Raw genomic sequence first — 22,786 nt, 5'->3', positions numbered from 1 at the left:
GCTTGAGGAAAACAAACATCAAGGATAATGAACCGATTTGTGCTGATGCTCTGAAGTAACCAAACTAAGTAGTGGGCCCCATTGGAAAGGTCATTTGGCAATTGGACTCCCATTAGAGCCTAGGTAAGTTGTGACATCCCTAAGTTTGATGAGAAAATTGATGTAGATGTTGTTGATGATTATATTTCTAAATTGGAGATGTATTTCTTTGTAATTTATTAGCTTAGAGAGAATTATGTCTGCCCTACTTAAATTAGAATTCTAGTTCAACAATGTTGGATTGCTAGATTTCTAGCCAAGGAGTAGTTGAAGGAACTCCACTTGTTTTAGTGATGGAGGTGAATTTCAGTTTGGGTGGTTTCATGGAGGTCATCAAGGAAGATTTTTCCAAAAGATACAAATGAAGAAAAGTAAATTTTGTGGCAATTGTGAGAGAAAATTTGTATTTGACTACATCAATACTTAACACACATTATGTTCAAAAATTGGCAACAAGAACTCTAAGAAGCATTGGTTCTTTACAAATTGTAATTTCTAGCATCCGTCATCAGTACATCTAGATGAAAATGACAACTTTAAACGTCAAAATATTGGTTGAAGATAAACTCAATCCCAAAGGTAAGAAAGGCCCTAAAATATGACAAAGATTTATGCTATTGTTTAGGTCTACATACAATGAAAGGACTACATATTGTAAGGAGACAATCATCCATACTTATCACAAGCTTCTATAGCTCACGTAGACTCAAGGTGAGTTGCAAAATGACCATCAAAGGTGCTCCATGTACCTACAATGGTGAGCCATTTCTAACATAGTGTCACCTGAGACTTTTTCTATTTACCATAACAAGATGTTTTATAACATAGTGGGTAAGTACCTAAAATATAACAAAGAGATATATACTATCATTTAGGTTTGCATTAAATGGAAGGATTACATTTTGGGTAAGGAGATAGTCATGCATACTTATTACAAGCCTCTATAGTTCATGTAGACTTGAGGTGAGTTTTAAAATTACCATCATCAAAGGTGCTCCACGTACCTAAAAACATTTTTTTTCAATTGAACATTTGACACAATAACGGGAGTATTGATAAGGTTGTTGAATGCTTGACTTATCTTTCATCTGCAACTTTGACAACAACACTTGATTCTTGCAAGAATGAAACATTAGAATGAACTTAACTTAACATTAGAGATCTTGAATTCTTTGACATATACCAAAAATTCATAGTTAGGTGGTAGGTTCTTTATTTTCACATAGAAAATGAGCTCCTATGTTGCATGAGACACATTTTTATTCTCACTAAGGAACCACCAAAGATAATTTGGGACTTTCACTATAGTTGGGTGAAAAGATAGTGTTACTGCTAATTTTACAAAATTATTCCTATTGTCTGCAATAGGGTCATAGAAGTGTAGTTTCAAGTGACATATGTAAAACAAGAAATTGTAGATAAAGAGAAAAACAAATGACTAGGGCTAACCTCCTCCTCTTAGTTGTCTTGTTATAATTGTTTTTTTGTTTTGAGCTATTGTCTCGTTTGGACTTTGGGATGTGACTCTTTCCACTTACCTTTCCTTTTGTGAATATGCATAACACTATTTTCGAAATGATAATATATATCCTCATCCATTAAAAAATAATTATAATGGTTAAATTTATAATGGTAAAATTCATAGACCTTGTGTAGGGTCCTCCAAGCCTAGAGTAAGGATTTTGAAGCCTGGGTACATTGATTTGGCCTTGTGGCCATCAATGAGTGTTGAACCAATAGGAGAAGTTTTGAGACTGACAATTTTGGAAGTGTGGCATTGTTGAGAGCCAACACTTAGGTGTGAACCCTGTCTTCATGTATTATGATTAGTTTCCATGATACTTGACCCTATCCTCATGGTGTTGGCTCAATTCATATTAGTTTTCCCAAGCGTAGAAGCCAAGTAATGTATCCAAGGGTGTCTAGAAGAATGGAGTGTATGATCATTGACTTTGTATGTTAAAACCATTATACATGCCCCTCCATTGAGGGTATTGAGGAAGATTGGGAATAGTGTCTTTTGTTGAAGAAACATGTTGTGAGAATTTTGATGCAGATGCAAGGGTAGAACTTAGTATTTCATATTAGGACAACAACCACATTGATTAGGCTAGTCAACTAAGGTCTCTCCAACATTTAGGATACACAAGAGCAGAATTAGTCATGTAAGTATGCATGAGCATGGGAGTGGATAGTTACTTTCCTTTTAGACTAACTTGGGTCTATGACTCTCGATGGTGTTCATCCCAAAAGTATATGTAATATCATTCACTTGCACCCAAGGTGTGACTAAGAATTTTGTCTTACTTGTCACTGATTTGGACAGTATTGAGAGGATCATATAAGGATGACTATCACCATACTCTCGATGACTCAACAAAATTGATAATGAATTCACACTAGACACTCATGGATTACCCCAATTAGACATTAGTCAACTTAAGATATGATATAAAGATTGCATACCACAAAGCCATTAGATATATTTTGAGATGAAAAAGAAGAGTTAAATGGTTTTGGTTCAATTTTCATTATTTCTATGTTCAAGTAATTTAATTTGGTATTACTTCTATATAACTAGTTCTATAGCCCAATTTTTTTACCTGTGAAGAAAGACCATGTCAGACAATATCAACAAACAACAAAATAAGGAGACAATTGCTAGATTATGGTCTAACTTGAAAAGAAAAGGTGACGGAAAATGTTATTGTCCCTGCAAAATTTGTAAGGGGTTAAAGACTAGAAGACTTCTAATCAAAACAACTAAGAAACATTGTAGGCTACATGCTCACATTGAAGAGGGACATGATTATCATCCATTGGTAAGTTTTTCATGATATCATTTTAAGAATTTATATACATAAGAAATCACTTGATGATGAGATCATGATCATGGTCATTTATTTAAGTTGATCATTTTTCTATAGGTCAAGCACCCCAGAGCACATGATATGGATCAACACAACCTAGAGAATATGGTTTTTGAAGTGGAGGAACATGGAGGTGTGAATATCGAAGCTGAAGATAATGATCTCATGGAAGACGATGATCATGAGACACAAAACACAATTGAAGATGATGGTACAAATACATTGATCTATGACACATTTAGTATTGGCATAGCTGATCATGATGATGAAGATGGCCTTGATGTTGTTCATGATTTACCTCTACTTGAGAAGGCATATGAGGCCCTTTAGGAAGGCTCCTAGACAACTCTTCTCTTTGTTGTATTGTTGTTGGTGAATTTGAAGGTTAATAATGGTTTATCCAACATAACAATCTCATGTATGTTAAGGTATGTCATATAGTTCATTATACTTAATAAATGGTGAATCGTGTACCATTAATATTATTTATATTAATGAATTATATTTTTTTGTTGTAGGTTGATAGGTGAGTTTTTGTTACCACCCGTGCGTGTGAAAAAGTGAACCTATAGCTGCAAGCACAACACTTCAATTAAGTCATTATATGCATGGTTAGTAATCAATAATCAATAAGTAATAAACCATAGCAAAGCAACTAATTACCTTCTTAAAGATGCGAGTATAAGATTGCTCTCAAATTTTTATAAGAAATACCAGTGACTAGACTACACCAAGATGAAGGATTTAATCTATATGATATTAACTATATGGATGCAAGATGGATGAATAATTCAAGCAATAATAAATTCAAGCAACAATGGATGCAAGCAATAATGAATGGAAAATGGATGTAAACAATCTAAAAAGCACAATAATCTTCAATGACTCTAGAGCGAAATTAGCGTGATAATAATCACCAAGCGTGTTCTCAAAAATCTCTGGGGTAAATTGGAATGAGAGCTAAAGAATGAATTTATAGAGAATCACAAGAGAGATGATGAAAAAGTTTAATTTTGGATTAATTGAAACAATTGAGAAATCATGTTCAGTTAACCTTGAGATAGATTCCAATTATAGTTTAATTGAAATGCATTCAAATTAGAAGTCCAAGTTGTATTGGAAAATAATAATAAATTAATTCCATGCACATATTTGATTTATTCAAGAAAAAGGTCTTTTCAATGCAACTGGACTTCTTTTTTCTGAAAAGATTTGAGTTCCAATTTTAGAGAATAATTCAATAATTCAATTAAATTATTTTTCTGATTTCAAGTTCTAAATTTAGAAAAAGAAATAATATCTCAAGTTTGATTCCTCTCTCAATTAAATTCTTTTTGTTTTATTTTCAATTAAACTCTTTGTAATAAATTAATTCATCTTTTGTAATAAATTAATCCTTTTTGCATGATTGAATGGCAAATTTATTAATTAATTAAATATGCAAGGATATTTAATAAATTAAAATGGGATAATTGATCAAAATGATATTATTGGAAATGATTTGATTAATTAAATAAATATTTAATTAATATTGAGTAGTTGATTTGCCATGTGATATTTGATGATTAAAGAATTAATAATATGCTCAAGATTGATTTAATTGCCTTTGGTTAGGACCTTGGTGATGTTGTCGAGATTAGGGGCCCATGGTTTAGATGACCAATTTTAGGGTATTACATTTGCCCCTCTTTGAATTAATGTGCGAGCAGCGTGTTGGTTCAAAGAATGTGTGATGTCTAGGAGATGCCAGTTTTGAACTTGATTGATCACGAACTAGATGAAAAGCAAGGTGTTTAGCTTGATTCAAAGCGACAAAGCTAAATGAAGTTTGATTAAAGTGATACCAATCCCAAACCTGATTAAACTGGGGAATGATAGAAAACAAAGATACCGAACTTGAACTTGATTGATCAAGAAGCGGATCTTACTGATCTAGAACTTGATTGATCTTAGATACAGTGAGTGATGATAAAAATTGATCTTGAACTTGATTGATCAAGACATGATAAGCAAAGAATGAACCGTTTATCTTGATCAAGAAATGAATATTGAACACCTGCTTAGATTTAGTGTGATCAAAGATACTCTTGAAACTTTTGATTGAGTTTAAACTAATAATTAGCTTGATTTGAAGCGATGAAACTGATTAACGTTAAGAGATTAATTCAGATGAAAGACAAATCTCAGCTTTATTTGAAGCAATGAAACTAATATGCCCCTAGCGATTGATTCGATTCAGATGATCAAGAGATCTCAACTTGATGTGAAGCGATGAAGTTGAGATGCCCCTTAGCAATAAGAATTGATTTTCTTTAGTTGAAAAGATTTTTCTCGACTTTTGATGAAGATTTTAAAAAATTTCTTGACTTGTGAGATGTGAAGTCATAAGGTCACAAATATGCCCCCTCGGGAGTGAAATCAAAAGATAATGAGGGTACTTGATTATAGGCAATTTGGTGGCAAAATTAAGTTTTTTGAGCACAAATTGATTTTGAGGATTTTTTTTTTTAAATGTAGGTGTAGATTGATGAAAAATTGAGCACAAAGTTGATCAAAATGTTGATGTGTAGAAAGAAATTGAATTAAGATTCAACGTTGAAATTGAGCACAATTTGAAGTATGTGAGGTGATTTCACCTTGATGTGAAGGCTCTTATCATAGACACCTAGCTAATTTATATGTTTCCAGATCATTGAGATCATTCCTACAAGCAGAAAACAAAGAAATTATTATGCCCCCAATCCTTGCTCCTCTTAGTCTCAATAGACTTCCTCGAGTTACTTAGAGGGACAATAAATGAAAATCAATATAAAAAACAACATACAAAGAAAATTTTGATTCATAGCTCAAACTGTTTAGTGATTGTTTTGCTTGTGAACTCAGTGATAGACTCTTTGGTAGTTAGGAGACAGGTCACTGACTTGGAGTGGATGACCAGGTTTCACTGACGGAAGAATGACTTGGTTGAAACTGCTTAGGATATGTAATGTGCTCTATCGAGTAACCTAAGACTAGGATTGTTGTTCACCAAAAGTGATAACCCAAGAACACCTGCAAATCTTTCTATGAAATGGCCAATTTTAGTATACAAAACACATCAGGGCTTGGACAACATAACATAGGACCTTAATTGATCCTCCTGCACTTCAGGTTCTGCTAGACCTAGGGGGGGACACCCTTTTGATGCACTAAATACAACAATTACAGACACATAATTGCATTAACACTAAGCAGATAGATCATTTCACAAGCTCAATAGGTTAGGAAACATTACAAATTGGCTAGATCTGTACAAACAATAGGACGAAACAGAGCCTGGAAAGAATGGAACACACACACCCCTAAACATGAAGGGAAATTAGATTTATCTTTTAAAATGTATATCTGAAAACATCCCTAGACTTGCAAGACCAGTGCCTTGTTCATTGGGCAATAGAGTCACAGACAGAACTACAAATATGAATCATAGATGCAAGTTTGTTTTCCTTAAACAATATATTCATGCACCAATACCTTATATTTATGCACTATTTGATTCATTCACAAATTTATCAGATCTGGAAATACATTTCATCATTTATGACTGACTATAGAATTTAAAACCTTCCTTGAAGGATACCTATAAACAGTCAGATAATTTCCTTAAAATTGACAAATCTTCATCCTCCTTGAGGATTCAATTTATGATAATGAAATGCATACCTAGAGACAATACTATGAGGAATTTACTCATGCCTGACACAAGCAAGACCTGCAACTAAAATCACATTTACAACAATGCACTGCAATCCTCTGTACCCTAAAACAAACCAAAAGCTTTTACAAATTTGGGTCATGACATTTAGAAATGGGAAGCCATAAAATCAGGAGCATTTTCCAAATTTCTGGAACCCTTACAATTGAGAAGAATTGGGAATAAGAAGGAGAGGGAAGAAAATCAAATCTGCAATTGAAAATTGCCAAGTGTCTCCTCTCTAACTAAAATTCAATCTCATGGAAACTACTTCCAAAATATCTCACATTTGTCAAAATTAACCACATAATCAGATTCCTCACTCCGAGAGCTTTCCGAAAACATATAACACTTTATATTTTGGCCAAAATTTAGACCCTGGGTGAATTAATCCTCAACATGGATCCATCATTTAAATTTTTCGAATTTTAATATAGTTTAAACTATATCATTTACTGATTTTAACTTTGATTTTTGCCTCCATTTGGTCCTGACGCTTTGCCACGTGGTAGGATCTGATTGGCTGATGGGGTCCACTGGGTGCCACTGGGATGACACCTCATCACTGCCATGTCATCCGCTTTGTCACTGACACCTGGCCGCCACGTGTATGCCACCTCAGTGCCACATCATTGCCACCTCACCAGGACCCGCCTGCTAGACCGTTGACTAGACCTGCCACTTGTGCGCCACCTGGCTTTTGCCATTTTGCAGCCTCTAACATTCGTGCATCTTCAGTCTGTGAAACTGTGCTGGCTGTCGATCTCCATCTAACATGCTCACTAGTTAGGCTCCTGCATTTTCGCCATTTTCATTTCGCCATTTCGTAGGGCTTAACTGGTGAGCAACTTTGGCTTGCGAAATCATGCGCTTCGTCGGATCGTCTCAGACTTGCTCACTAGTTAAGCCAGCCTTTCTCTGCAAAATTCCATCGGTTTGCCTCGGGAAGCATGCCTGCATGGGGGTCCACCTCGTTGCTGCTCAATCACCTCCTCCATCACCTCGGGATCTGTGCTCATGCGTGGGCCCACCTTGGACACCCATAGGCACCATCCGTCAAAAGCCTTTATGGCTTAGACATATTACATTACTAAGGTTTTGCATTTAAATACAAAAAAGAACCACTTCCCAGCCAATGTGGGATAATGCATTCAGCCTGGGACTGTGCATTTTGAAAATTTTCTCTACAACTTTGCATTCAATGAATATTCCAAATGCCCTTTTAAGAATACCATGGCTAGGAACGATGCTAGCAAGGTTGTGGAAATAAGCTTTACACCTGCCAATGCCATTTTGTTTGTATTTAACTCCTTTCTGTTTTATGTGGCTTCACACATACCACATGAAAGGGGGTTGCCAAGCTACTGCTCACCCTTGGCTTGGAGGTTTATACATGCTGCTCACCGCTAGCATGTGAGAAGAGGGGAGGATTGCAAGGCCACGCCACATTCCACACTCCAAACACCACACCTGCTACATTGCATTCGCTGAATTTAAAACATTTTAATGTAGAGTATGTTGACTGAGCATCACGTGGGGGGGTTTTTGACTATTTGCATTTGCTGTGAATGTATTTTGTGCCTTCCCCATACTCCACATTCTGTTCCACGCAAGGAGGAATTACTTTGTTAAACTGCACTTGGTTTGAATTCCACATTGCATTAACTTGAAACTCTGCATCATTCTCCAACACCATGGCCAGCAGGGAGATGAGAGGAGGGAGTTTGGTTTGTAATGTTTATTGTCTCTTCCACACCAATCACGCACAACAGGGAGATGCCACGTAGAAGGAAGAAAAGGCATTTGCTATGTTGCATTTGCTATTGAAATTGGCTGTGTGTTGTTTGCTATTGTCTCCATCTACGCACAACAAAGAGGATGAAAAGGCACACGAGGGGGGTTTGATTTGGTAGAAATTCATATCCTTGGGAGCCTTCCATAGTTTTTATATGCTCAAACATTTCAATAGATATTATGCGATCAAAAGCTCTCTCCATATTAAAACTAGTAATGTCTCCAGCCATCTTTAATCTGTGCCCTCTCACAATATAGTGACATCATTGACTCAACCTCATCTAGTGTGTTTATATTACTTGCAAAATAACATGAAGTGACATATTTCTCACTTTGGCCTACACATTAGCATTTCGGATATATGTCTATCCATCCACAGTCAAATGAAGTCACCTTTTACCATCTTACTAGCGAATTGCAATCGAGCCAGGTCGGGCCCCAAAGTGGGTCCAACTAAAAAAATTTTCATTTTCAAGTAACTGGCCATTGAAATGATTTAGACACCTTAAACACACCTCTGGAAATGATCGACATCATTTTCGGATCATTAATCCACATTTTACAACCTTTAGGCAATTACGTCACAATTTTCACATTTAATCGCGAAGATGTAATTTTCAAACCTATCAAAACATTTTCCTGGAGCTCGCCATCTGACAGGCATGTACTCTGATATACAAGGATGACTTATACCAAACGGTTTCTCAAGACGAGTCCTGAGCAAAGAGATATTAATTTTCAAAAATGCCCAACTGGTTTTGTCGACACTAGGGACTTGATGAAGTCAATGTCTTGGCAACCCATGATGCCTTTCTCAAAAATATCAAACGACTTTCGTAGGCCCTCAAATTTGAAACATAGGTACCTTGAAGTACATATTAAATCTTTGAATCCTCAGTTCGATCACCAGAATGACAGGATGCAAATGGTGCACTCACAAAAATGGCTACATTAACTGATATATCACTGAAAGTGCGGATAACTGAAAATGATAGCTAAATGAATCATTTTGAAAACCAATCAAATGGATTGATAGAGGCTTTAAATTTGAAACGTAGCTCATCATTTATACCAACATTAGCTCGAAACAAACATTATGGCATGACGCTTACTGAGGAAACTTTTACACTTATGCGAAACAGGGCTCCGACTAGCGGTCGGAACAGGGACTTGCCAAACCACACAAACTGCAAATGGATTTGGCTTTGAAAACTGAGCAAATGGATTTGTCAAGACTTGAAATTTTGTAGACTGACTCACATTTATGTATTGAATTGAACCCACTTTTAATTTATCCATGACGATCAACAGGGCAAAAGATGTAATTGCTCAAAGTAGGCTACTCAATAAAATTTGCATTTGTGCCTAAAATGCACTTCCAGCTCACCCCTCAAACTGGGTACCTTATAAACTTATCCAAATTGAATTCTGAAAGTTGCACATCACTGAATAGGCCAAATGAAAGGTGTGGGACATGAATCCCGAGCCTTACCCTTTGAAAATCAACTGGCTCCATTTTACCCCCTTGCTAACTAGGCCATTCAAACTAACTTATTTGGAGATGCAAAGCCAAAATTTGAAGTGGGCCTCAAAACTTGACTCAATTTTAATGAGTCCCAATAGTGGCTCTGACTAGGGATGGTTGATTGCAAGATCAACAGAAGAATCCATATATCTTTGGTTAAGCAAACCTCCCAAAAACGGATCATTCTTCCCTCAATTCTTCTCTTTTCAAAAACAGGGCTTCCTTATTCTACCCAAACAGCAGGGCACTTTATTGAAAACCACACAACTAAAAGCAAAGCGACTATACAAAATGTACAACTTATAAATGGCCCCGGGCCATCAAAACTGAAATCAATTCTTACCTCTGTCAAACACTTGATTTCCGTTTCCACTAACCAGAGGTAAGTTGAGATCATCATTCCAATCTGCTTGATCAAAAACACTTCCACTTCTAATCAGCTGGTCACATAGAACATAATCAGTAGCATGTTCATAATCAATCAGTCTTTGGAAACCAAACGAATGTTGAATGTGCTGATCACTAGGTGACATAAGAGTGCCATACTCTTTACCACTCTTTCCCAGCTGAAATGAAAAGTGGCCTAACTTATTCTGAAAGTTGAAAACATCAGGCACATCTCTATTGCTAGTTTGCTCAAATGATGAACACTCTTCCACAATGATGGCTTGCAAACTAGAGAGGAAAACTTCCTCATAACATGACTGCAATTCGTCTTGCTGATCACCATTTCTATCAGCACTTTGCACACATGAAAATACATGATTGTCACTTGTCAATGGTTCATTTCCCACTTGTAAATCTGAGAAAACTACTTCAAATCTGTCATTCTTTTTAACAGCAAGATCCACACAATGCATACCAAAATCTGAGTTCTTATCAACATATGAATCTATATTATCACACCTATCAAGTGTATATGCATCTTCATCTTGTCCATCACTCAAATAAAAAATAGGGAAAGAATCAATAACATATGTATCATACTTCACACCCTCAAAAACATCATCAATATCTAAACAAGTACTGGTTGGGCATGAGAGATTAGGCACATTCTTGGATGCATACCTCTGAAAATCAGCAGCTAGGAGCTCTGAAATTTGTTCACTACTTAGTGAACCTTCTTCATTTCCATTTTTCTTGGCTTCATCCTTTGAGCTGTAAACATTGTCCCAAACTGATAAAGGTATTAAATCAACAGTGCTCATGTCTCTATGCACATTTATTTCATCATCACAACAACTTGCATCTGCATCATATCCTTTATCACATTGCTCATAATGTGTTGCTACATGTTGCAACATAGTTTCATAACCAGGGTTGCAAACATCTTGTGGATTGAAATCAACAACAAGGTGATCTACATCATTAGCATCTGAAACCTCAACGAACTCATAATTAGCTGAACAATCACTGTTCTCACAAATTTCTTCTCGCTCTGAATACACATCTGAACTTTCATGCTGAGAATAATCACATTCAGCATCATAGGAGGTACATCCACTCAGGGGCTCATCTCCTTCATTATTTTTAATTTTGTGTATATTTTCAGATTGGTTACTTTCAATCATATCTATCCATTCTTTAATAGATTCAACACATTCTTCTCTGAAGGTAGTAGACCAATTAACTAAGTTAGGCTCATAAAGCTCTAAGAATATCTCAATTAAAATAGACTCAGGGAGTCTATTATCAATTGAAAGCTCATTCAATGTAGCTAAAAATCTTTCATAGAAGACATATGATGATTCTCCTTTACTTCTTAGCCCTACTTTCCCTTTTAACAACCAGACAAATCTCTCTTGGATCATTTGAAGACATTTTTCAATTTCTATATTGATCTCTTTCAAATTTGACAAAGGATTCATGGATCTAGGAACTACATCTGGATCCATCAGGTTTTATAACAGTCACTGAACCATTATTTTTTGACCATGCATCTTATTGTGTCATAAATTCATTCCAAAACATATGCAGTCACTAATTTTTGGAATCATACACACTTCTCACCATATTTCTGACTAAAAACTTATTTCAATGAAGTATGTAAATTGTAAATTTCTTTTCCTTTTAACAGTGACTTTTTCACCTCATAAGGAACATGAATTGTCTCATTAATACTTTGAGGAATACCTGGAGTAAATTTGTTGCTGCTATTGCTGCTCTGATATTCAGTAAGATCTCTCTAAGATCTTCTAACATTATACACTGATCTTCGTACAGAGTCGCCACCTTCTTCACGGAGGAAAATATCTTCAATAGATTCTTTGGGATCTACAATCATAAAACCCCAAGCAACTGCTAAATCTTTGATGCAAGTTCACCAAATATTTTAAAACTTTTACCACAATGAACACTGGTGCAGAAATCTTTCAGAGTCGCCACTCACTGCTGTGAGAATTTATAAAATCATTTGTAGAACATGAACAGATATGAACTCACATAAAGGTAAAAGGACAACAAGTTTTCCACACTTGGCACAGAACACTACCAGGCACATAACTACAGATCTGAAAATGCTTTTAGATTTATAATATTTTTATGACTCTTTCCTCAAATGGATATGGCACAACTCTGGGTATCGATTCAACATGAGTTATTACAACACTTCCCTAGCAGAGTTGCCATTTTTGTTGTGGCGACTCGGATGGGATAATCTCAACCTTATATGAATTAAATCTTTATTAACCAGAGGCTCTTGATAGTTCATTTGTTCCCCAGCAGAGTCACCATTTTTATTGTTCACCAAAAGTGATAACCCAAGAACATCTACAAATCTTTCTATGAAATGGCCAATTTCAGTATACAAAACACATCAGGGCTTGGACAACATAACATAGGACCCTAATTGATCCTCCTACACTTTAGGTTCTACTAGACCTAGGGGGGACATCCTTTTGATGCACTAAATATAATAATTACAGACACATAACTACATCAACACTAAGCAGATAGATCATTTCACAAGCTCAACAGGTTAGGAAACATTACAGATTGGCTAGATCTGTACAAACAATAGGATGAAACAGAGCCTGGAAAGAATGGAACACACACACCCCTAAACATGAAGGGAAATTAGATGTATCTTTTAAAATGTATATCTGAAAACATCCCCAAACTTGCAAGACTAGTGCCTTGTTCATTGGGCAACAGAGTCACAGACAGAACTACAAATATGAATCATAGATGCAAGTTTGTTTTCCTTAAACAAGATATTCATGGACCAATACCTTATATTTATGCACTATTTGATTCATTCACAAATTTATCAGATCTAGAAATACATTTCATCATTTATGACTGACTATAGAATTTAAAACCTTCCTTGAAGGATACCTATAAACAGTCAGACAATTTCCTTAAAATTGACAAATCTTCATCCTCCTTGAGGATTCAATTTATGATAATGAAATGCATACCTAGAGACAATACTATGAGGAATTTACTCATGCCTGACACAAGCAAGACCTGCAACTAAAATCACATTTACAACAATGCACTGCAATCCTTTGTACCCTGAAACAAACCAAAAGCATTTACAAATTTGGGTCATGACATTCAGAAATGGGAAGCCATAAAATCAGGAGCATTTTCCAAATTTCTGGAACCCTTACAATTGAGAAGAATTGGGAATAAGAAGGAGAGGGAAGAAAATCAAATCTGCAACTGAAAATTGCCAAGTGTCTCCTCTCTAACTAAAATTCAATCTCATGGAAACTACTTCCAAAATATCTCACATTTGTCAAAATTAACCCCATAATCGGATTCCTCACTTCGAGAGCTTTCCGAAAACATATAACACTTTATATTTTGGCAAAAATTTAGACCTTGGGCGAATTAATCCTCAACATGGATCCATCATTTAAATTTTTCGAATTTTAATATAGTTTAAACTATATCATTTACTGATTTTAACTTTGATTTTTGCCTCCATTTGGTCCTGACGCTTTGCCACGTGGCAGGATCTGATTGGCTGATGGGGTCCACTGGGTGCCACTGGGATGACACCTCATCACTGCCATGTCATCTGCTTTGTCACTGACACCTGGCCACCACGTGTACGCCACCTCAGTGCCACGTCATCACCACCTCACCGGGATCCGCCTGTTGGACCGCTGACTAGACCTGCCACTTGTGCGCCACCTGGCTTTTGCCATTTTGAAGCCTCTAACATTCATGCATCTTCAATCTGCGAAACTGCGTGGGCCGTCGATCTCCATCTAACATGCTCACTGATTAAGCTGCTGCATTTTCGCCATTTTTGTTTTGCCATTTCACAGGGCTTAATTGGTGAGCAACTTTGGCATGCGAAATCACACGCTTCGTCGGATCGTCTCGGACTTGCTCACTAGTTAAGCCGATGTTTCTCTGCAAAATTCTGCCAGTTTGCCTCGGGAAGCATGTCTGCGTGGGGTCCACCTCGTCACTACTCAGTCACCTCCTCTGTGGCCTCAGGATCCATGCTCGCGCATGGGCCCACCTTGGGCACCCATAGGCACCATCCGTCAAAAGCCTTTATGGCTTAGACATATTACATTACTAAGGTTTTGCATTTAAATACAAAAAAGAACCACTTCCTAGCCAATGTGGGATAATGCATTAAGCCTGGGACTGTGCATTTTGAAAATTTTCTCTGCAACTTTGCATTCATTGAATATTCCAAATGCCCTTTTAAGAATACCATGGCTGGGAACGATGCTGGCAAGGTTGTGGAAACAAGCTTTACACCTACCAATGCCATTTTGTCTGTATTTAACTCCTTTCTGTTTTATGTGGCTTCACACATACCACGTGAAAGGGGGTTGCCAAACTGCTGCTCACCCTTGGCTTGGAGGTTTATACATGCTGCTCACCACCAGCACGTGAGAAGAGTGGACGATTGCAAGGCCACACCACATTCCACACTCTAAACACCACACTCCAAACACCACTCCTGCTACATTGCATTCGCTGAATTTAAAACATTTTAATGTAGAGTATATTGATTGAGCATCATGTGGGGGGTTTTTGACCGTTTGCATTTGCTATGAATGTATTTTTTGCCTTCCGCATACTCCACATTCCGTTCCACGCAGGGAGGAGTTACTCTATTAAATTGCACTTGGTTTGAATTCCACATTGCATTAACTTGAAACTCTGCATCATTCTCCAACACCACGGCCAACAGGGAGATGGGAGGAGGGAGTTTGGTTTGTAATGTTTATTTTCTCTTCCACACCAATCACACACAATAGGGAGATACTACGTAGAAGGAAGAAAAGGCATTTGCTATGTTGCATTCGCTATTGAAATTGGCTGTGTGTTGTTTGTTGTTGTCTCCATCTACGCACGACAAAGAGGATGAAAAGGCACATGAGGGGGGTTTGATTTGGTAGAAATTCATATCCTTGGGAGCCTTCCATAGTTTTTATATGCGCAAACATTTCAATAGATATTATGCGATCAAAAGCTCTCTCCATATTAAAACCGGTAATGTCTCCAGCCATCTTTAATATGTGCCCTCTCACAATACAGTGACAACATTGACTCCTCAACCTCATCTAGTGTGTTTATATTACTTGCAAAATAACATGAAGTGACATATCTCTCACTTTGGCCTACACATTAGCATTTCAGATATATGTCTATCCATCCATAGTCAAATGAAGTCTCCTTTTACCATCTTATTGGCAAATTGCAATCGAGCCAGGTCGGGCCCCAAAGTGGGTCCGACTAAAAAAATTTCGTTTTCAAGTGACTGGCCGTCGAAATTCTTCAGACACCTTAAACACACCTCTGGAAATGATCGGCATTATTTTCGGATCATTAATCCGCATTTTACAACCTTCAGGCAATTACGTCACAATTTTCGCATTTAATCACGAAGACGTAATTTTCAAACCTGTCAAAACACTTTCCTAGAGCTTGCCATCTGACAGGCATGTACTCTGATATACAAGGATGACTTCTACTAAACGGTTTCTCAAGATGATTCCCGAGCAAAGAGATATTAATTTTCAAAAATGCCCATTTGGCTTTGTCGACACTACGGACCTGATGAAGTCAATGTCCTGGCAACCCATGATGCCTTTCTCAAAAATATCAAACGACCTCTGTAGGCCCTCAAATTTGAAACATAGGTACCTTGAAGTACATATTAAATCTTTGAATCCTTCATTCAATCACTAGACTAACAGGATGCAAATGGTGCACTCACAAAAATGGCTACATTAACTGATATATCACTGAAAGTGCGGATAACTGAAAATGATAGCTAAATGAATCCTTTTGAAAACCAATCAAACGGATTGATAGAGGCTTGAAATTTGAAACGTAGCTCATCATTTATACCAACATTATCTTGGAACAAACATTATGGCATGACACTTACTGAGGAAACTTTTACACTTATGCGAAACAGGGCTCTGACTAGCGGTCGAAACAGGGACTTGGCAAACCACACAAACTGCAAACGGATTTGGCTTTGAAAACTGAGCAAATGGAATTGTCAAGACTTGAAATTTTGTAGACTGACTCACATTTATGCATAGAATTGAATCCACTTTTAATATATCCATGACAATCAACAGGGCAAAAGATGTAATTGCTCAAAGTAGGCTACTCAATAAAATCTGCATTTGTGCCTAAAATGCACTTCCAGCTCACCCCTCAAACTGGGTACCTCATAAACTTATCCAAATTGAATTCTAAAAGTTGCACATCACTGAATAGGCCAAATGAAAGGTGTGGGACATGAATCCCAAGCCTTACGCTCTGAAAACCAACTGGCTCCATTTTACCCCCTTGCTAACTAGGCCATTCAAACTGAGTTATTTGGAGATGCAAAGCCAAAATTTGAAGTGGGCCTCAAAACTTGACTCAATTTTAATGAGTCCCAACAAGGACATTGATCATTTTCAAGTCATGAGGGTTCCAACAAACGAGGATGTCATGAAAGTGACTAAAAATATGTACAAGCAAAAGTAAAAGATGCATGAAAGCAGGAAATGCCAACGTTACGTTGATAGATTGAGTGCTTGAGTACAAGAGGCACTTGTTTTCCAGGTTTTCACCTGCTTGGTAGAGATTCATTTTTTTTAACCAAGGTGCATGTTTACCAGGTTTTCACCAGGGCAATTTCTCTCTTTTTATATATATATATATATTTTCTTTTCTTTTCTTTTTTCTATTTTTTTCTTTTTTTAGGACTTTTTCAAATTTTTAGGATTTTTTTCAAGACTTTTTCAGCTGTACATGTTTGCTGAGAAGAGAATGCTAAGCGAAGAATTTCTTCAAGTGGATGGTGTTAATCGGTTCATGGAGTTCTTCTCCTTCCGAGTTTGAGAGTTGATAGGCACTAGAGCCATATGCTGCAGTAACAATGTAGGAACCCAGCCAGTTGGGTTCAAACTTCCCTTTATTGTCGCGAAACTGTTGATTTTTTGGATTTTCTCTCAGAACTAGGTCACCAACTTGAAATTCTCTTTGTTGAACTTTCTTGTTATATCCTCTAGACATTCTCTTCTGATACACTCTAAGATGATCAAACGCCACTTGCTGACGCTCATCCAGCAATTCAAGTTCTTGAATCTAGATATTCTATGATCTTCATCAATAACAAGACCTTGCAATGAAACTCTTAGAGATGGTATTTCTACTTCAATAGGTAATACTACTTAAGACCCATACACCAAAGAGAAAGGTGTAGCCCCAGTAGGTGTTCTGATACTTGTTCTATAAGCCCATAGTGTAGGATTGAGCTGCAGATGCCAATCCTTCCCAGACTTGTTCACTGTTCTGTGCAAGATAGTCAGTAGGTTTTTGTTAGACGCCTCAGCTTGTCCATTACCTTGAGGGTAATATATTGATGACCAGTGTTGCTTTATTTTGAATTTCTCACAAAGCTTGTCCAAATATTTATTCTTGAATTGTCCTCCATTATCAGTCACGATGGACGAAGGTATCCCATACCTGCAAATGATATAGTTTAGGATGAACAAGGCGACTTGTCTACCATTTTCTTTGATGAGTGGAACTGCCTCTACCCACTTGGTGAAATACTCAGTGGCAGTTATGATGAATTTATGTCTATTGGATGAAGCTGGATATATCTGATCAATGAGATCAAAGGCCCATTGCTGAAAAGGACAGTGTGTTATAAATGGTATGAGGTCCCTTGCTGGGGCATGTATGAGATTTCCATGAAGCTGGCATTTTTCACAAGTTTTAGCAAATTTTATGGCATCTTTTTCCATATTTGGCCAGTAGTAGCCAGCCCGTAATAGTTTCTAAGCTAAAGTAAAACCATTCAAATGAGATCCACAAATACCTTCATGGACTTCCGATAATGCGCATTTAGATTCTTCAGTTTCTAGACATCTAAGCAATGTACCGTCCAAACCTCGTCTAAATAAATCATTAGCTATGATAACATACCGCGAAGTGTTTCGAGTTAGGTTTTTTTTCTCATTACGAGTAAGGTTTTCAGGGATAATTTGATCGCATAGATAGGAATAGATGTGGTTGTATCAGGATGAGTCATGTCCAATAATAGAACAGACTATTTGGGTCTCAGGATAATCATAAGCAGGGTAGTATAACTCTTCCACCAGGAAATCAAAGCAAAAATTGGACTCTTGTAGCTCAGGTATAGATGCCAAGGTGGCCATAGCATCTACTGCTCTATTCGTTGATCTAGGAATCTGTTGGAATGATACAAAAGCAAAGTACTTCTTGATATCATCCACCATCCTCTTGTAAGGCATAAATTTCTCATCTCAAGTCTGATATGTATCGTTGATTTGATTGATGACCAGCTAAGAATCTCCATAGCTATGTAATTCAACAACCTTCCATTCAATAGCTAGTTTTATTCCATTCACCAAAGCTTCATATTCTGCAATATTGTTTGTGCAGGGAAACAAAATCTTGTAAGACTTTGGGATTGAATACTTCTGAGGAGTAATAAATAATATGCCAGCACCTAAACCATTTTGAGTAAAGGAACCATCGAAGAACATCTTCCAAGGTTGTTGAGTAAGATGCATTATTAATTCATCTGGGAACTTGATGTGTAGTGGTTGAGTATCCTCAAGTGGAGCTTCAGCAAGTTGATCAGCAATTACCTATCCTTTTATGGCTTTGCATTCCACATATTCAATGTCAAACTCTGTAAGGATCATGACCCATTTCGCCAATCTTCCAGTGAGTGTTGCTTTATTAAAAAGATACTTGAGTGGATCAATTTTGGCTACCAGCTTGACTGAATGTGCTAGCATATAGTGCCTCAGTTTCTGTGATGCAAAGACTAATGCCAAGCATGCTTTTTCTATTATACTGTAGTTCATTTCATAAGACACCAATGTCCTGCTGATGTAATAAATAGCTCGTTCCTTTTTGTTGTCATCCTATTGCGCCAGAAGTGCCCCCAGTGATGAATCAGTTGCTGATATATATAAGATGAGTGGTTTACCCTGAATAGGTGGCATCAATATCGGTGGATTAGACAGGTACTCTTTTATTTGTTGAAGATGTTGTTCACACTGCTGATCCCCATTGTATATTATTCCTTTCCTCAATACCTTTGTGAAAGGTTGAGCTTTGTCTGCTAGTTGAGAAATGAATCTTCTAATGGATTGGAGACATCCCTGTAGACTTCTCATTTGACTGATGTTCTTCAGAGGTGGCATTTCCATTATAGCTTGGACCTTCTCAGGATCAACCTCGATTCCCTTCTTTGAAATGATGTAGCCAAGTAGTTTACCAGATGTCACTCCAAATGCACACTTCTTTGGATTTAATCAGAGCTTGAACTTTTCCATTATGTCAAGTATAGGACCTAACTCTTGAATATGCATTGATCTTTTCATAGTTTTCACTAAGGTGTCATCAACATAATCTTCCATATTCTTATGTATCATGTCATGAAAGATAGTTGTAACTGCTCTTTGATAGGTCTCCCCTGCGTTCTTTAGCCCAAATGGCATAACGTTCCAGCAAAAGGTTCCCCATGCATAGGTGAAAGTTGTCTTTTCTTGATCTCCAGGGGCGATTTTAATCTAATTATAGGCAGAAAATTCATCCATTAGTGAGTACATCTCATATCCAGCTATCATGTCAACTATCATATCAATATTTGGCAATGGAAAGTCATCTTTTGGACATGCTTTGTTGAGATCTCTAAAATCTGTACAAACTTTGATAGATTTATTTGCCTTCAACACAGGCACTATGTTGGAAATCCATTCAGCATAATCTATTGTTCTGATAAATCCATCTTTGAGTAGTTTCTCTAGTTCAGCTTTGACCAATAATGCTACATGTGGGTGCATCTTATGGAGTTTTTGTTTAACTGGTTTTACTCCTGGTGTGATTGAGAGGTGATGCATTATGAGATCAGGATCTAAGCCTAGCATATCAGAGTACATCCATGCAAAGTTTATTTTCTTTTCTAAGAATAGCTGAGTGAACTCCTTCAATTCTTCTGTTGATAGTGATTGAGCTACATGAATGATTTGTGGTGTCTCTTGATTCCCGATATTCACTGGCTGAGTTGGCTCGATTAATATGGAAGACCGCTCCTAGAAATGACTGGGCAATATACCAAGTATCTCACCTTTAGGTGCCTCAAATAGGTTTTCATCTTTAGGTATGTCCTTTATCTTCTATTTTTTAGATTCTGACACCGCCACAATATGGTTTTCGCCATCAGATCTTTTATATTTATTTTTCTTGTTTTTGTGACTAAGATACTTGATATCCGCTTCAGTCATATTTTCACTCTGTTCACTGGTGGAAGAGTTTATAGGTTCAACTACATTGAGATAATAGGATAATGTATAGTCATTGGCAAAAGTAGGTATATCCATGGGTTGGTTCTGTAAAGTATAGTCAATCAATTCAGGATGTACTAAGGACAAATTTGGATAGGTTCAAGAGCATTCACAGTATTGTTATCACAACTGTGGATCGAAAAGTCGAGTTCCAGAATGATACCTTGCATAAGTGTCTCGAGACCAGGAAGAGTCAGATCATGAATATTAAAGTTCACGTTATAATTTAATCGATTTAATCCAATAGACATACTTGTAACATCGTTTACTATGCTAGACTGGACGTCATATCGTGGTTTAGCAACAATAAGACTAGTAGGCAACTTTTCATTGTTTGTATCAGATGATTCAAAATTTGAGGCTGAGTGGATATCATCATGAATAGGACTATCATCAGAGTCATTAGAGTCATCAGATGGAGTTTCCAAGCCTCTTTTAGGTGATTTAGTAAGCATATGTATGGTATCAATACCAGCATCTTTAATGCTACAAGTTCCTTCATGTTGTGGTTCATTTGTCATTTGTATCTGACACATCTGTTGACATGATCTCATTGTTTCTATGATTTGTTGTTGTCTACTCCATTCATCTTCTTCTGGACTAATGACTGGTTCTTGTTCTGTAGCTTCTAACTCTTCCTGTGTAGTGCTATAGCTAATTTGTTCTGTTTGAGGATAAGGGCACATAGATGAGAAGCTTTCTGGTATTTTTCCTTCTTTCAATCCTTGTTCATAATTTGCTTGCCTCTTTTGTCTAATTTCTTGTATTTCCTTCTCTAGTTTTATGCGCATCAGCTCTTGAGTATCATCTATGACACCACTAGATTCTTCTGGAGTTTCTGTAGTGGATGTGTCTGAAAGATAGTCAGGACCCCATTCATACTCGTTTGAATCAGTCTCTGAATCATCTACTTGTTGCCTGCTAGTATATGTAACTGGAACTTTTAATGGTGCAAACAATTCTCTGATTCTTACCATTTCATCTCTTATATCCTCAAGAACCTCAACTTCTTGTATTATCGTAGTTGATATCGTTGAAGCTTGAGCACTGACTATTTCTTCTTTCTTGACTACCGATTCTTCTCTCTCTTTTCTACACTCTACTTTTGTTTGTTTATGATCTGCTTCGTGTAATGTTAAAGGTGATATCCTTTTCAGGAACTTAGACTTAGAAACATGTTTTTGGTCTGATGTATTTTTCAGATTGTATCCCAGTCTAGCCTTATCATGTGTGGATTTGGTTTGTAGCTGAATTGGTTTAGTAATACCTTCTTTTTGTTTGCCCAAAGGACCAGTACTTGAGTACCCCATGCGTTGAATCATTTTGTAACCATGACCATATTAGTTTGAGGAAATCTCACAATGTCATACTTCCTCATTTGGACTATCCTCCTTAAAGAGCCAGTTAAGAACAACATCCTCTTCTATTTCATCCACCAAGGAGGTAGAAGACTATATAAAGAGACCATCATATATAGTATTCAGAGCTGAAGTTTGTGTTCTCATAGCCTCTGATGGTTTGCCCAACTATCTTGGTGATGGAGGGAGAGAAACTAATGATAGTACCGGTTCTATCTTGTAGCCATCCATGTCGATATCTGTAATCTTCAATCTCTTTTCTAAGTCTTTCATCAATGTTTCTGGATCTTCATTTGGAGAGGCTGCCCTATTATGAGGCACAAAAGTATCTGCACCTTTTGTCAATGCATTACATATGACATTTGTATTAGCAAGAATACTGACTTCAGCTCTATTATAAGGAAACTTTAAGCATTGGTGATATGTTGATGGTGCTGCCTTCATTTCATGAATCCACGGCCTGCCCAGTAATATATTGTATGACAATGGAATATCGAGAACCTAGGAAAGGACATCTCTCTCTACCAATCCCACTCTAATTGGTAATGATACTAGACCTTTGGAGGTCCTTTCTTCCTCATCATAGGCTTTTATTGTTATTTTCTTTCCAGGATCAATAACATTTTCAGAGAATCCTAATTGTGTTAGCAGATGAT

The sequence above is a fragment of the Cryptomeria japonica genome, chromosome 7 (genome assembly GCF_030272615.1).
Source record: "Cryptomeria japonica chromosome 7, Sugi_1.0, whole genome shotgun sequence".
Classification (NCBI taxonomy): Eukaryota; Viridiplantae; Streptophyta; class Pinopsida; order Cupressales; family Cupressaceae; genus Cryptomeria; species Cryptomeria japonica.
This window is presented reverse-complemented; position numbering follows the sequence as displayed.